The following is a 15363-nucleotide window of genomic DNA, read 5'->3' as shown; positions in this document are numbered from 1 at the left end:
TCCATCTTCTCATCTTTTTTCTTCTTCAATTGAATATGTAATTGTTATTGACAAATTCTGTTTATGTAAAGTTAATCACTGTAGTTTTTAGAATGTAACATTTAGATTGCTGAGGTAATAGCTAGGACTCAATTAAAATGTTTATTCACATATGAATAGGTTTATTTTACTAAAAAAAAAAAGTTCATAAAACCTAATTAAAATGAGTACAGGTTAATTGTAGCAACCCATAAATGCATTACCTGTACCAAAAAAAAGTAGGTTTATCTAACAGAGTAATACTTGTAAAATTAGTTGACTCAAATCAATTTTAATGCATTCATATTAAGTAATGTTAGTGTGTTCAATATACATATAAAAGGTTGCAAGTTGACTCAACCTAACTAAAACTTCCCATGCAGCCACTTGCCTCACTTTTAATAAGTTGGATCTAGGTATTACTTTTTACAGTGTACATAACTCATAAACTTTGTTGTTTAATCTTAACATTTGGACATTTGGGAGCGAGTTACAGTATAAGGCATTACTTTACGTTATACTTTTTATCAACACAGTAGGGGTGGGCGATATGACCGAAATCTTCTATCACGATAGGATTCATTTTATATCATGATAACGATATGTATCACGGTACAGTTTTTTTAACGTTTTTCTGTTATTAAAATATGTAATATCATAGAAATGTTCATCATTATCACAAAAACCTTATAGGCCTACAAGCATAAAAAGAAGATAAAAACAAACAAAACTTAAGCTCTCTGAAGATCAATGATAAAGTAATGATAATAAATAATTATGTATATATATATATATATATATATATATATATATATATATATATATATATATATATATATATATATATATATATATATATATATATATATATATATATTTTGATGCATATATCTATTTAAGGCCAATAAAGCGTGAAAAATGCTCACGAACTTAATGAGCAGCGGTTGCGTGACTTGCGCGCTCCTCACAGACAGAAAGAGCAGCTGTTGCGCGACTTGCGCACTCTTCAGACACAGAAAGAGCGCACACATGTAGATATGTTGTATGTGTTTTAATGGCTTAAAATAACTTGTTTATAAACTGCGGTGCTTATATACATGTTCAAATGTTAAGTCTTCATGACACGCGCACAGGGCCATGACGTGGGGGCGTAACCTAGATAGAGATGATAGTCCAAAATCTCTACCGGTTGACAAATTTCTACTGGTTAATCATGTCTACCGGTTTATCGCCCACCCCTACAATACAGTATACGTTTTTCTTGAGCATCGAACCTTGCAATGCTCTTCCAAGTAATCTACAACAACATTGTAACACAGTCTTTGATTATAATCTATACAAATTTTAGATTTAGGTGTTAATTCTTATTTGTACACCACGACACTTCATTTAATTGCTTGTACAAATTATAGGTTGCTTTTTTATCTGCTGACTGACACTTGCTACTGTTTATTTTATGAATAGTATTTTCTTTTAACATATCCAGTGAAATTGACATCACTGGACTGTTTGTCTATATATATGGATTTTTCAGGACACTGGCCCCATAGTAAACACATGGTTAATGTTGTTTTGTGTGCCGGACACAGGTTTCTTTGTCGGGTTTGTTTGAACAAATGTAATGATCTTGCCGAGTCTATAAACTCTGATTGAAAAAGCAATTCGGCTCTTGAGTTCAACAATAAAAGATCTCTAATCCTGCTTTATTGCCAGGAATATTGAACACGGTGGATGTTAGCGCTCTGGCCCGAAGCTACCTTTCGCACTTTTATCAAGGCTGTCACTCTCGCTAATGCCTCACAAAGTTGAAGATTTTTCTCATCATCGGAGATACTGTAAAGCTCCATGCGGAGAAACAATGGCTTGGAACGTGCATAATTCGGAATACAAATGTAAGGAGCTAAACCTGAAAAATGATGGCGACGTTTCACGGGTGTTTAAAACACAGAGGGGCTCATTGAAGCAGACACATCTCATCAGAAAATATGACCTCCTGACCCGGCTGAACTCTCTCTGCGTCCTCCAGCAGAACGTGAAGGGAAACAGGACTCCTGCTTTACTCTCGTGGGCACGAGGAGCTCATCAATAATTAACAAGCGTCTGAAATTGAAATTTTAAATATGCTGCCGTCGTCCTAATCGGAAGAGAGGCAGTACTGCGAAGACAGGGCAGCTCTCCGATACTGCATTTAGTACAAACCGCTTAACATTGATTAGCTGTTACATAAAGCAAGGGATAAACATAATGAACCTGACAACATTAAGCCTTATTTACTATGAGAGGAAGAACACAAATAATCTTGCACTTTTAGTCTGTTATATTGTATATTACAGAATGTAAAAATGTATTTTAACATCAAACAGATCTGCACTCTGAACACTTACATGGAGCAATAGATAACCATAATAAACCTGACAACATTAAGCCTCATTTAAGAAGATGAACCCAACTAGTCTTGTACATTAGATGTGTATTACACTCTCAGAAATAAAGGTACAAAAGTTGTCACTGGGACAGTACCCTTTCAAAAAGGTACACCTTTGTACCCAAAGAGTGCATATTAGTACTTTGAACTGCCGAAATGTACCTTTAAAGGTACATATTTGTACCTAAATGGTACATATTAGGACCTTTTTTAAAGGGTACTGCCCCAGTGACAGCCTCGTACCTTTATTTTTGACAGTGTACACAGTGTTTTTCATAGTTTTTTCAAACAGGTTTCCTGAACAGATTTGTCTTCCATTGGTCGGTAATAGATGGTCCCACCCTAAACTCACGCCACTGGTTGAGCCAAGGTTACTGCATCGGGCTGATAAAGATTAAAACGATGATTAACCTGTTTAATTATAGTATATTAGATTCACACATTAAATATTTTATTTATGCATTTGCAATTTGCATTTATGCATGGCAGAGGAGTCTAAGATGGTTGAGTTACCAGAAGCTAGTTATTTTCGTTTATAAAGTTTTAAATATGGATATTTTTACAACAATACAATGCGGATTGCCCTTTTAAGGCCTTTGTTAATCATCCTAGAGCCGTTTGGATTTCTTTGGGGAAGGATACAATTTTTTTTTTTTTTACTTAAAGGAGTGGACCCTGTAACTTTGAACAACTGAAAGATCTAAGGCATTTTCTAATATAACTGATAATGTGTTTGTCTGAAAAGATGATAGACATATGCATCTCGGATGGCTTGGGGTGGAGTAATCATGAGTTTAATACCATAATTGGCCAAACTATCCTAACCTAGGGTTAAAAGCAGTTTTTAGAGCAAAGATAACCTGAGGTTAAGCCCAGTGTAAAAAAAGCCCTAATGTGGTCTTCCTGGAAATCAAACCCATGATCTCTATGTTGCTAATGCAGTGCCATACCAATTAAGCTACAGAAAATTATTTTTTGCAGCAATACTAAATGAACACAAAAGTTAGAGTCTTTAATGAAGAACCCAGTATGGGGCTCATGCTGGCTCTATGGAGGTCAGGCCGATCATTCAGTCTGATGCCCGGGGCTGGTCATCTACTCTAATCTTTATAGAGGTATTAAGGCAGTGTGACTGTTAGACTGTGTCTGATGAACTTTTCTAATATGCTTTTTGTGACTAATTTCCACCGCCGCTAAATCACAGGTGATGGTCTTGCTCCATAAATCTCCACGTACCACACTTATTTCTGCTCTTTCTTTCCTGCTGACCCGGTGTGAATACGCAGAATCTCTTTAGGCAGGTTATAAAATTGACGGACGACTTGTGACTGCTAAAAAACTTTTCTTGATGATAGGTTTGGTTATATTTCATCATGTTCCTTTTTCCTGCACAGTGAAATGAAAAGGAAAATTCTGTGTTGTCTTTGCATGTTTCCATATCGTTTCATTTATTCTGCACTAACATGCAGGGTTGTATGGCATTAAAAACTAACTGGTTTAATTCTAACTCTATTCCTAAGGTTTAACTTAATTTGAATTTAAAACCAAAATTTGATTAAAAATCATGTCCTAATCAGGGCTGCGTTCCCCGAAACCTTCTTAGCTCTACGTCGTTCTTAAGTTGTACCTTAAGCTGTACCTTATCGTTAATACGTGTTTCCCGAAACGTTCTTAGTTACGTATCTCTTCTATAAGTCGTTCGTTCGGAAGGTTGGTCTGGAGCACTCTTAGCTTTACCTTATCCCACTTGACTCCGCTAGGGGCCATGACTGTGATAAAAGCTTGTGTAGATTGCAGTCTATAACTAAATATCTATAAAAAAAGTTGAAGTACACTCCGTGTTAAATTAGGCATTTTTTATTTAAAGAATAAAACATTCACATAATTAGACATTATTACACTGATGGTTGTACGATTTTTAATATTTTTTCCAATGGAACATCAGCTTTAAACTATTATTACAGGCTAAAGAAACTATTAAAAAAACATTTTGGGTGAAGGAGTTGGTGAAACTATGGCAGGTAGCTATACAGCGAATCTTACTTAGTGCATTTCAGATCCGTTAAATCTTTAGTTTACCGGCTATTTTAGCTGCAATAAAACAAATCAAGTAAAATCGCATGCCACGGGAGCACATTCATCACAAAATCATAATTGTTGATTTTCCTAAATATTATTATTGATGTTAGGTCGACTTTGCATCAAAGTTTTTAACGTTAGGCAGCTGCATGCCATATTCTTTATAAACATTCAAAAGAAACTGCTCCACTTGATTATTGCTTGTATAAGGTCAACAAATTTCAACATTAAAACTAATCAAAGCTAAAATCTAAAGCAATCATAATATATATTTATATATCACATATTTTATGTTATACAGTATTTAAGATAAACAGACAGGCGCGGCTCCAGAAATGCGTCCATTAAGCATTACCCGCATTGTAAACCGCTTGCGCATCCACTGTCCAAGCACATAAACGCGTGAACTAATGAACAACAATTTGTTTTTATTTAAGTGTAATGCCAAGCCTTTGCACGACCCACCTTATTCCCCTGTGCAACGCATTTATTGGGAAATTATCCTTTAAAGTGAAGGAATAATGGATGCATTGGAGCAGTTTATGCATTATACTTTTGGACATGAAGTTGCGAGTTTTGCATGGGTTTGATATAAAATAAAATATACACTGTTTATATTTAGTTGTTTGCAATTTGAAATATTTTTACCAGATATTCCTAATAAATGTAACTTGAACTATTTCTGAAATGTTTCTTTAATAAATAACACCGCTCTCTCATAACGCAGCGAAGTACCTATTACATAAAGTGAACAATTGATTGTCGAGCAATCGATATCAACCTATTCAGCACCATCGCCATGGACAGCACCTGGTAACGTCGTACGTAAGAAAGTATACCTTAAGAAACCCGCTAAGGTACAGTTCGGGAAACGCGCCTAGAAAAGGTAAACCTGTACACTGTAAAAAATTACCTGTAAATTTTACAGTAAAATACTGGCAGCAGGGTTGCCAGCCCGTTACTGTAATTTTTACAGTAGTGTCACTGTAATTTTAATTTACAGACTTTCCCTGTATTTTCTGATTACTGTAAAAAACTGTATTTTTTTACAAAAATGCTGTAATTTAATTTACAGACTTTGCCTGCATTTTTGATTACTGTAAAAAACTGTATTTTTAAACTAATGCTGTATTTTTTACAGTAAATTACTTATAATTTAGTATGTAAATGCAGTATAGTATTCTAATGATTAAAACTGGCCACTGAAATACATTTAAGGCAAACTTTACACTTTATGTAACTGCATAACATGTTGTACATAACTTAATTCACCTATTATTTCACAAAATTAAAAAATAACACAAGCTTTAAAAACAGTTCAAAATTTATTTAAATTTAATATATAACTTTTACATTTGCATGGAAAATGTCAAAACATATATTTTGAATGTTTTTTTTTTAATGGACATGAAATTAAATATTTTTAAAGTAATTGAAACATGTACACTGTGTGGCCCTTCACACAGAAAGAGGAATATCTAAAAAACTGCATAACTTTAAAGGCACAATATTAAATATATTTAGCTAGAGGTTACTAAACAACGATGACAACAACAATGGCATAGCTTGATAATGCTATAAAAGAGTGTGGAACAATGGGTCTTTACCTTCACTGTTGATAGGAATCAAATCCAATAGGACTCACAAATAATTTTCGTGGATGACAAAATGAAATGAAGTTGTATAATTGTTACATAAAAAACAGATTAATTGTCACCACTGCAGGAACAGTCCAGTATGTCCAAATGATCCCAAGCGATTCCAATCAACTTCTGGTCAAGGAGAACAATTCGGCTCCAGACTGTGTTCCATCACAGGTTGCGAAAGGCGGCTAAGCAAAAATAGAAGGACAATATATTAGATATTACAAAACATAATTATACAGTTAAAGACAGATGCATAACAAATACAGTCAGATACAGATAGAGGGATTATAGATACGGTCAGAAACAGAGCGATGTCAGGGGCTGTTTACACTTATTAAGAGGTGTTTTTGTCGATCGGATCAAAAGTGGACGAGAGAGACACACATCACGTTTAGACCTGGTATTTAAATTCGTATCTTTTGTTCACTTTTGACCGCTTCTGTCCTGCATACTTTGAGGGGGTGGTCTGTGAGACTGTGGGCGAGTCTCTCTGTTAAACACGAGTGGGAGTAATGATGAGTTTATATGGGCGTGAACTAATATTATGTCAGAGTCAGCTGCTTGTGTTGTGGGTAAACATGCTGCACAGTGTTTTGTACATGTTAGATCTTTCTCTGATATTTCAGCGCAATTGATGAAATAAGATTGCGCAACTTTCACATGCTTGCAAAATGAAACTACGCGGAGATCAGCCACTTTAGTTTTATCAATGAAAGGCTAAAAATAGCACTGTACATCGTGTGTTCGCGCCAGATGTCAGAAAAGATGTAAAACATTGTGTTCAGTACCTCAGATTAGATAAATGGGCGGAGACATTTGAACACATTTAATCACATGTGAATTTAAATTACTAGACTAGAGAACACTACACTAGAAAAAGCTCTAATATATTTGTCACAGAGTGACTTTTTGGGGCGGAGCTAAAGTTGGTGGAAATTGGTTCCGCCCGGACCGTAAAACACAAACACCGGCACTTCCGGGAAATTCCCGGAGGAAAATCAGGCTTCCTTAGGCACAGGTGTGTTAAGTGAGTGTGGCGATTATTGATTGGACAATGGGGAGAAGAGGAGGAGTATATAAAGAGCCTCAGAAGTGGCAAACGGTGCAGTTTATTCTAGCCGATCTGGTGAGTGGAGTTTAGTGTCTGGGTGAAGTCAGCGTTGTGAAGGCGGCGGATACTATTGACTGGGTGAAGACGGAGTTAAGGACACTGGTGATTGGGCTGAGTATATCACATTTAAATGACGATCTGTGAAACAACACATGCAAAACAATAACATACTCTGAGTAACAGCAATAGGAATACTTACCGGTAGTGCCGCCGAGGGAGGCCGCCAGCGATTGATAACCGATGGTGTGAAGAGTATCCGACATCTGGAAGGAGACAAAGGAAGAGTGTTATCACCATTTGTGAGTACCTCTGAACATTTGTAAATTACATCATATTGGAGAGTAAACCATCCAGAGAGTGTTGTGAGTTTTAGCATACAGGTGAGAGGCCCCACTGTGGAAAGGAGTTGTGGGTGAGCCAGGGATCACAAGTACAGGAAGACGCAAGGGGTCGCGGCGGTCACAGTTCGACCCTCCATTGCAATCAGCGCCCAACGAATCTCAGGACGAGTCCTAGTCAGCCGTGGTTGTGAACCTATTTCGCTTAGAGTGTGTGTGGTGCAGTGGGTGAGTCCTTGTCCTTGCCGTGAGTGTGTACACTTAAAACCTTGCAGTGTTATGCTGTGTTTGTGCTGTCAGTAACCACCTCTAGGCTGGACGAGTCATGGTGAACCAAGGGGACGTCAAGGCTGGTGAGGTGACATCTTATTTATATGCCATTCGCGACTTCCCGCATGGATACCCTACGTTGACGCCCTGCATCGACATCCTGGATCTTCCTGTCCCTGGGGAGGCGGTGGTGAACTAACCAAGTAAGAAAGACCGGTGTGAGAAAAGTGGAAAGCATATATATATATGCAAGGAGGAGGCTTGGCTGCTGAAAGAGGAAAGTTAGCTGTGTGGATAGCCCCTACAAAGGTTCGCCCCTGTCTAGATCTCTGTGCCGTCTGCTGGAGTAGAGGAGAGGGAAGCGTTTGGCTCAGCACAGCAGTTCCCAGCTCAACCGTTGTCCATTGGAGCCTCAACATAGGCCAGTGCCAAGATGCTCTCGCTGTTTAAGGTCTGTAAGCTTCATTTACTTACTGTTTCGCCATCTACTTGCCAAAAGTCCACCGCCAAGAAAGAATTACATAGGTGGAGCACCCGCCTGTTGTTGAGAAGTCATAGAGGAGAAAAAGTAAAGCCCCAGTCACCTGTAAATTACTTACCTTTCTGCCTAAAGCTAAGAGCCGGCAGATCGAGTTGCACGATACCTGAAGTAACTGTAAAGCCCCAGTCGCCTGGAAATTACTTACCTTTCTGCCTAAAGCTAAGAGCCAGCAGATCGAGTTGTATGTTACCTGAAGTAACTGTAAAGCCCCAGTCATATGCAAATTACTAACCTTCTGCCTAACGCTAAGAGTCAGTGGAGTGAGTTGTACGTTACCCGAAGTAACTGTGAAGCTCCACTCCCCTGTAAAAAAAATACTTGCCTTCTGCTTAAAGCTACGAGCCGCAGTTTTAGTCGTACATTGCCGGAATCAAACCCAAAGCCCCAGTCATCGATAAAGTGTTGACTTACCAGTGTTTCCATCACAGATTGAGTTACCTCCCTTCGGCAGTACTTACCTGTGCCACCATCCAAGGGAACTGCGGACGATCACAGCAGCCACTTCTCACCTTTCCAACCGACGGGCGGAGCCGAGCCCGGCAGCAGAAGCACTGCTCATCCGGCCGTAGGGCGAGTAGGGACACACCTACGGGACCGACTCGGAGTTGGGCACGTATAAGTGCAGGTATCAATACACCAGCCTCCAAATACTCACCCTCTGTCTCTCCTTGTACCCAGGAAGAGAAGAGTGCCCCGTATCGGGCCGCTGAAGCAGAACAAAGAAACTCCATGAATAAGCTGTTTGTCGTCGCAAAAACCAGGAGATAAGCAAAAGAAGGACCTACCGGAAATTTGCTTGCGACAGAGTCCAGGAGACTCGGAACTGTGCCTGCTAGTTGGATTTTAGCTTTCCCCTTTCCCCTCCCCCATAATTTTAAGTAATTTAAATAAAGTTTTGTTTTAATTATACTTACGCTCTCTGTGTGTCTGGTCATTGGGGTACTCTTGAGACCTCCTCGAGGTGGAAACTAGAAAGGGGCGTGACTCACGACACCTGTGGTCCGCTCCGACCTGTGACATATTCATGTACAAAACACTGTGCAGCATGTTTACTTACAACACAAGCAGCGGACTCCGACATAATATTAGTTCACGTCCATATACACTTCTCATTACTCCCGCTCGTGTTTAACAGAGAGACTCGCCCACAGTCTCACAGACCACCCCCTCAAAGTATAGATGACAGAAGCGCTCAAAAGTGGACAAAAGAGAAGAATTTAAATACCAGGGGTAAACGTGATGTGTCTCTCTCGTCTACTTGTGATTCGATCGATTAAAAACATATCTTAATACCAAGTGTAAACAGCCCCATAGAGTGATGATAGATTAAATACAGTCAGATACAGATTGAGGGATGATAGCTACAGATAGAGAATAATAAAAGAAAAAAAGAGATCTTTGTATGTGTATGTACTTCTTACATTGTAGAAACTCCACTGCAAATCCATCACTTTGCAAAGAAGAGTAGCAACATGTAGGTTCACTGCAACCTGTTTCTTCTGTACCATTTGGCCTGATGTTTACTTTTCCTCCTGACTTCTTTGTTCCTCTCTCCAGATACAGAGCGCTTAAAGAGTCAGAAAATAAATATAATTCGGATTGGTTTCAGTTTTTGAGGCATGTAATTGTTTTTAAAATGAGTCAATATGTTAAAGCATTGTTTCTAAACTCCAGTCCTTAGGACCCACCTCCCACAATGTTTTAAATGCCCCACTAATTTACTAACCTAATTTAGATCTTACATATAATTCAAGTTCAGATATATCATATCTACTAAATGTGATTAACGTTTGACAACCCAGCTAAAGCTAAATGTTAGGGCTGCACGATTAATCGTATTTTTATCATGATAACGATATGCGTGCCCCACGATTAATTAATGACAATCGTCGCGATTAATGTGCAAAGACCAAGCACAAAACACACGGTCTAGAATCAAGCAAAGTGTTTGTTATGGGCGGAGTCAGAGTAAACGGAGTGTTTCTTTGCAAGTGCAGTCTGTGTTAAGGTAGAAAGAAATACGTTAGCATCATGATATTTACAGTCATTCGAATATAATGGCAGAGCAACAAGAAGAAAGTGCAGAAATATGTATGTTTAATTCCCAAAAAGGGTCATATAGGCCTACTCCATTGTTTTTGTAACCTTGAATTTGTTAAATCGTTATTTTATTTTATTATTTTGATTTATGATTTATAAAAACAAAAAGGGAAAAGAACTTATGTTCAAACACTAAGAGTTATTTAGAAATGTTTTCATATGCCTTGTGCATATATTTCTATTTAATACTTCTCTGCCGATGCTTCCGAATAAACATGAAACGTGAATTATTACCGGTGTAACCCGTGTTTTATTTATGTTTATCCACGCCGAAGAGACTGGAGTATTACAACAGAAAATAAGGGTTACATTTTGATATTTCGGATTTGAGGAAAGTGATGTTGATCAAGTCATGAGTCTTGTGCAAACTGTGCTCCTGTTCCGTCCAAACCTGAAATATCAAGAGTTTCAAAAGCTGAAGACACAAATCCCCGACCATCCACGACACAGACAACAATAACGGATCACGTATCATGTAAGTTAGCCGAGGATATGTGTCCAATAAGCACCGTGAGCAGCAAGGGGTTTAAAAAAAAAATATTGCCACATAAAAGGCATATCATAGGCATTTTTTTATTCAAAAATGTTTTGTTTTTATTTTAGTTTAATTCTAATTTGATATAAATATATATTAGAGCCCTGCATTTCAGCCTTTTAACGCCCATTGGGTCGGGTTTCGGACCAATTTTAACATCACATTTGATGCGGCCAGTTCTCTGGATTTTTTAGGCTTCTCCACCTTTATATATAATAATTTAATTAAAAGAAATGTTGAGACATTGATAAATTGTAAAAGAAATACGTTTAACCTATCGCACGAGTCCACTACGCACATTTACAACGTACCTGTTGCAACAGTGTTTAGCGTCTCCGCCAGCAGCAGGACCTTCAGCGCATCGGGGAATATGGAGAACTGAATAAAAACCTTAAATACTGTGCATAATCTATAAAAGACTTCTTTCGGTAGTCATGTAAAAAATGCGGTGTAAAGCCTTGAATTTTAATTGATGCATAGCGTATGTGTAAGGTAAGCAACCTGCATGTTTATTTCGTTTCATGTTTATTTCGTTTTGTTTTGATTCATTATTTTTCTTCACCCCGCCGCGACTGCGAGCAACAGAGCAGCCCCCCTCCGCTTTTTAAAAATAGTGTGCTGATAATAAACATTTAAACTAACATTGTTATATGCTAAAAATATACATATTATATAGACGTTATTGTAGGCAAGTGAATTGTTGATTTGAGAGGCTCATTTGATCAAACAAGTCGTCAACATGACGTTAGCTGTCGGCCGCTAACCGCTTGTTCATTATCAAAAACCTTAATTTAACAAACAAAAAAGGCTCTAAAATAAATAAAAGATATTTTATAATTTTGAGAGTTAAAACTGAACTGCTTTAATTGCTGCAATAGTCGTACAGCTGTAAGGAATCTGTGTAAGGAGTTATTTTTGTTATTTCTGCGGATTTCTTTTGCAAAATTTATGCGTATTTTGCGGAATTATTTTAAATGTTTTAAAAAGATCTAAGAGAATTGGAGCTGTGGATATTACAAAACAATAAAATATTTTATAATATAGGAATATAAATGTATATAATATTATATACATGGCTGTAAAGTGTAATAAAAATACTGAAGTAAATAGAAGTTCTTCACTAAAAGAATGATCGTATTTTTAATCGTGATCAAAAGTTTGAGCAAAACAATCGTGATCATCATTTTTCCTGGAATCGTGCAGCCCTACTAAATGTGATTTACAGTTTATAAAATCATCCTACATAATGTAAAGAACATTCTGTGAAAATATAATCTTGATATATTTAAAGGATTACTCTATTTTCTTCAAAAAAAAAATCGAGATAATTTACTCACCCCCATGTCATCCAAAACGTTGATGTCTTTCTTTGTTCAGTCAAGAAGAAATTAAGTTTTTGAGAAAAAAACATTCCAGGATATTTTTCATTTTAATGGACTTCATTGGACCCCAACACTTTACAGTTTCAGTGCAGTTCAAAATTGCAGTTTAAAATGTCTCTAAACGATCCCAAACGAAGCATAAGGGTCTTGTCTAGTGAAATGATTGAGATTTCTACACGCAGAGAGCCGTGTGGCGTGCCAGCGTGACCTCACGTAATGCATTATGACATCAAAAAGTCACAGATGACATATGAGAAACTACCGCCCCAGTGTTTACAAGTGTGGAGAAAGAGGACTGTTCCGACGTTGTTGTATGTGGAATGATACTAGTTAATGTCTTTGTGTCAGTTTATTGTTTAAAATGTTACGCAAATTGTGTACCTTTTGATGTGCTTACGCAATTACCAAGGTTGCGCTGGTGCGTCACACGGCCAGTGGAAGACTTGGAGTTGTGGTTTAAAAGTGCACCTTTTTTTATTTTCCAAAAATGACAATCATTTCTCCAGACAAGACCCCCACGCCTCGCCCGGGATCATTCAGAGCCCCCTGAAACTGCAATTTTAAACTGCACCAAAACTGTTAAGTGTTGGGGTCCAATAAAGTATTCAAATGAGAAAAATCCTGGAATGTTTTCCTCAAAAAACATAAGTTTTTCTCGACCGAACAAGAAAGTACCCAACGCCCCGGATGACATAGAGGTGAGCAAACCATCTGGATCCTCTTCTCAAAGAAAATGAAGTATTCCTTTAATATTGACTAAGTTTGTGTGAAAGACAGAAATCAATGTAAAATCAGTGATTGAAATCAAAATTTGATGCTCCAAATATTATAATTATAAGACTTTAGAATGAATTTCATAGACAGGGTAACATATGTAATGTGCTGAAGATTTAATAGCTACTGTACCTTTGAATGAAGATGATATGCTGTGAACAGAGTGGCAAAGTCAGACAGGAAGCTGGGATGAATGCATCTAGTGTCTCCTAAAACAAATACATGTAACAACAGTTATTTTTAACTGTACTCTTTATCTATACTTTATCTTTACTATTTATCTTTTTACATTTAAACCATATTTTAATGTTAGGGTAAATTACATCTTTATTTTAAGCCAAATAAGTTAACAAGAGGCGTTACAAACAAACAATAAGCAACTTACACAGTCTATACCTAAAAATATATTAATTATATTGAAATGTAAGTCCCTAGGGATGTCAGATTAAAGAAATCCCCAGACTGAAACACAAATAAACAACTCTCTGTAAATAGAATATATAACTTTAAATGTAAATTAGGATTTGCTCTTACCTCTCCACCTGCCTGTCCAATTGCTCACCCCACTGTAAAGATATTTACAAATTAAGCACTGTACTGTACACATGTGTATATATAAAAGGATTATGAAATAAGGAAAAAACATTATTAATCAAACGTAATTATCCTGAAGTAATTTAAAGCTAACGTTACCGGGTTAAAGCGCATTGTGTGTGTTTATGTAACTGTTTAGGAACGCGTTTTCGTTTAATCGCATGTGTTAACAGATGGGTGCAAATTTAAACCATACCACAAACACCAAAAACATCAAGTGTGCTGATCAACACGAAATCCGCGTAAATTCTAAAGGTCGCTGAAATATTTAATCCCAGAGTTTTTGGTTCATAGCTGCTATTGTGCAGGGAAATGTGTGAAATCCTACCAAAACCGCGATGCAGATTAAGCCCATTGCACGTCTCATTCGTGTCCCGCGGACGACTTTGTTCCTCAACTTTCTCACTGAAGCATGTAATTCTTAACGTAGGAACCCAGTTAAGGCGGTTTATGTGTGAAATACTACAACGACCGCGCGGCTAAAACCCCGCGTCTCATTCGCGTCCCGCCGACGAAGGAGTTGCTGTAAATACTAATTTTTGTCACGGAATGTAACTTAAAGTAGAAAGCCAGTTTTCGTCCGTAGCAGCTATATTTAGCGTCGGGGTATGTGTGAAATACTACCGCGACTGTGCTTTTCAAAACCCGCGTATGTATCATTCGCCCCCGCGAACGGAGAACGGATGCGACAACATGGGCGTTTCCAAAATGAACCACTAATATAACTGTTAGATACTTTCATATACTACTGCACTTACCAAATATTAAAAACAAATACATGAGTAACTTGCCTCAGCTGTGAATCACTCCTGTTGGCGCTTCACGAATCTCGACCATTGAAGATCCCACAATGCATTCTGAAAATTTGAAATTTACAGCAATACTCTGTATATTGGGTTAAACCGCAACGCGGCCCCACAATGCATTGCAGTTTACAGCAATTTTCTGTATTATTAGAAAAACAGCCCGCTGCTGTAAAATAATGCTGTAATTTTTACAGCAATTCGTTACAGTGTAAGGTTTAACTTAAGAGTCTTCGTAGCGCGCTAAGGGAGAACGTTATCGGGAAACGCAGCCCAGATTACTAGGTAGCTGGCTAGAACACAGTACATGGAAAGTAGAAATAAAATGGTTAAAAGTTCTGCAAATGTGATCTGGAAGTAAGTTTGTTATTATTTAGTAAATGTTGATTTGCCAACAATAAACATACAAATTAAATCATTATAAAACATTAAAAACATAAAACATTATCATCAGGTTTAACATGCAAGGCTCAAGCCATGACAAGGCCTTAGTTACATTAAGTAGCTTTTATAAATAGAAAAAAAAAACACTTATACTCTGTCAGAAAACAGAAAATAGTCTAAAAATGGTCCATAGCTGTTACTGGGGTGATACCTTCAGATAAGTACACCTTTGCACCTACATAGTTCATATTAGTACATCAAAGCTACATATTGGGACCAAATGTATACATATGGTACATATTAGGTACTGCCCCAGTGACAGCATGGGACCATTTTTTGACCATCTTTTTTAAATGATTTTAA

General features: G+C 37.4%; 1 long non-coding RNA gene across 2 annotated transcripts; it reads right to left on the bottom strand.

Annotated features, from left to right (window-relative positions):
• Positions 1 to 5587: 5587 nt before the first annotated feature.
• On the bottom strand, positions 5588 to 14131 carry LOC129447741 (uncharacterized). Of its 2 annotated transcripts, XR_012371426.1 has the most exons (5): positions 13754 to 14131; positions 13352 to 13428; positions 9850 to 9995; positions 7479 to 7542; positions 5588 to 6353 (listed from the first exon to the last, which is right to left on the bottom strand). It is a non-coding gene; the product is annotated as an uncharacterized lncRNA (long non-coding RNA). The 2 variants fall into 2 exon arrangements; XR_012371425.1 differs by lacking the exon at positions 7479 to 7542 and having other exon boundaries at positions 13754 to 14125.
• Positions 14132 to 15363: the final 1232 nt, after the last annotated feature.

This window comes from Misgurnus anguillicaudatus, chromosome 10 (genome assembly GCF_027580225.2).
Source record: "Misgurnus anguillicaudatus chromosome 10, ASM2758022v2, whole genome shotgun sequence".
Taxonomy (NCBI): domain Eukaryota; kingdom Metazoa; phylum Chordata; class Actinopteri; order Cypriniformes; family Cobitidae; genus Misgurnus; species Misgurnus anguillicaudatus.
Note: the sequence above shows the minus strand (reverse complement) of the source record. Positions and strands in the feature narration are given on the sequence as shown.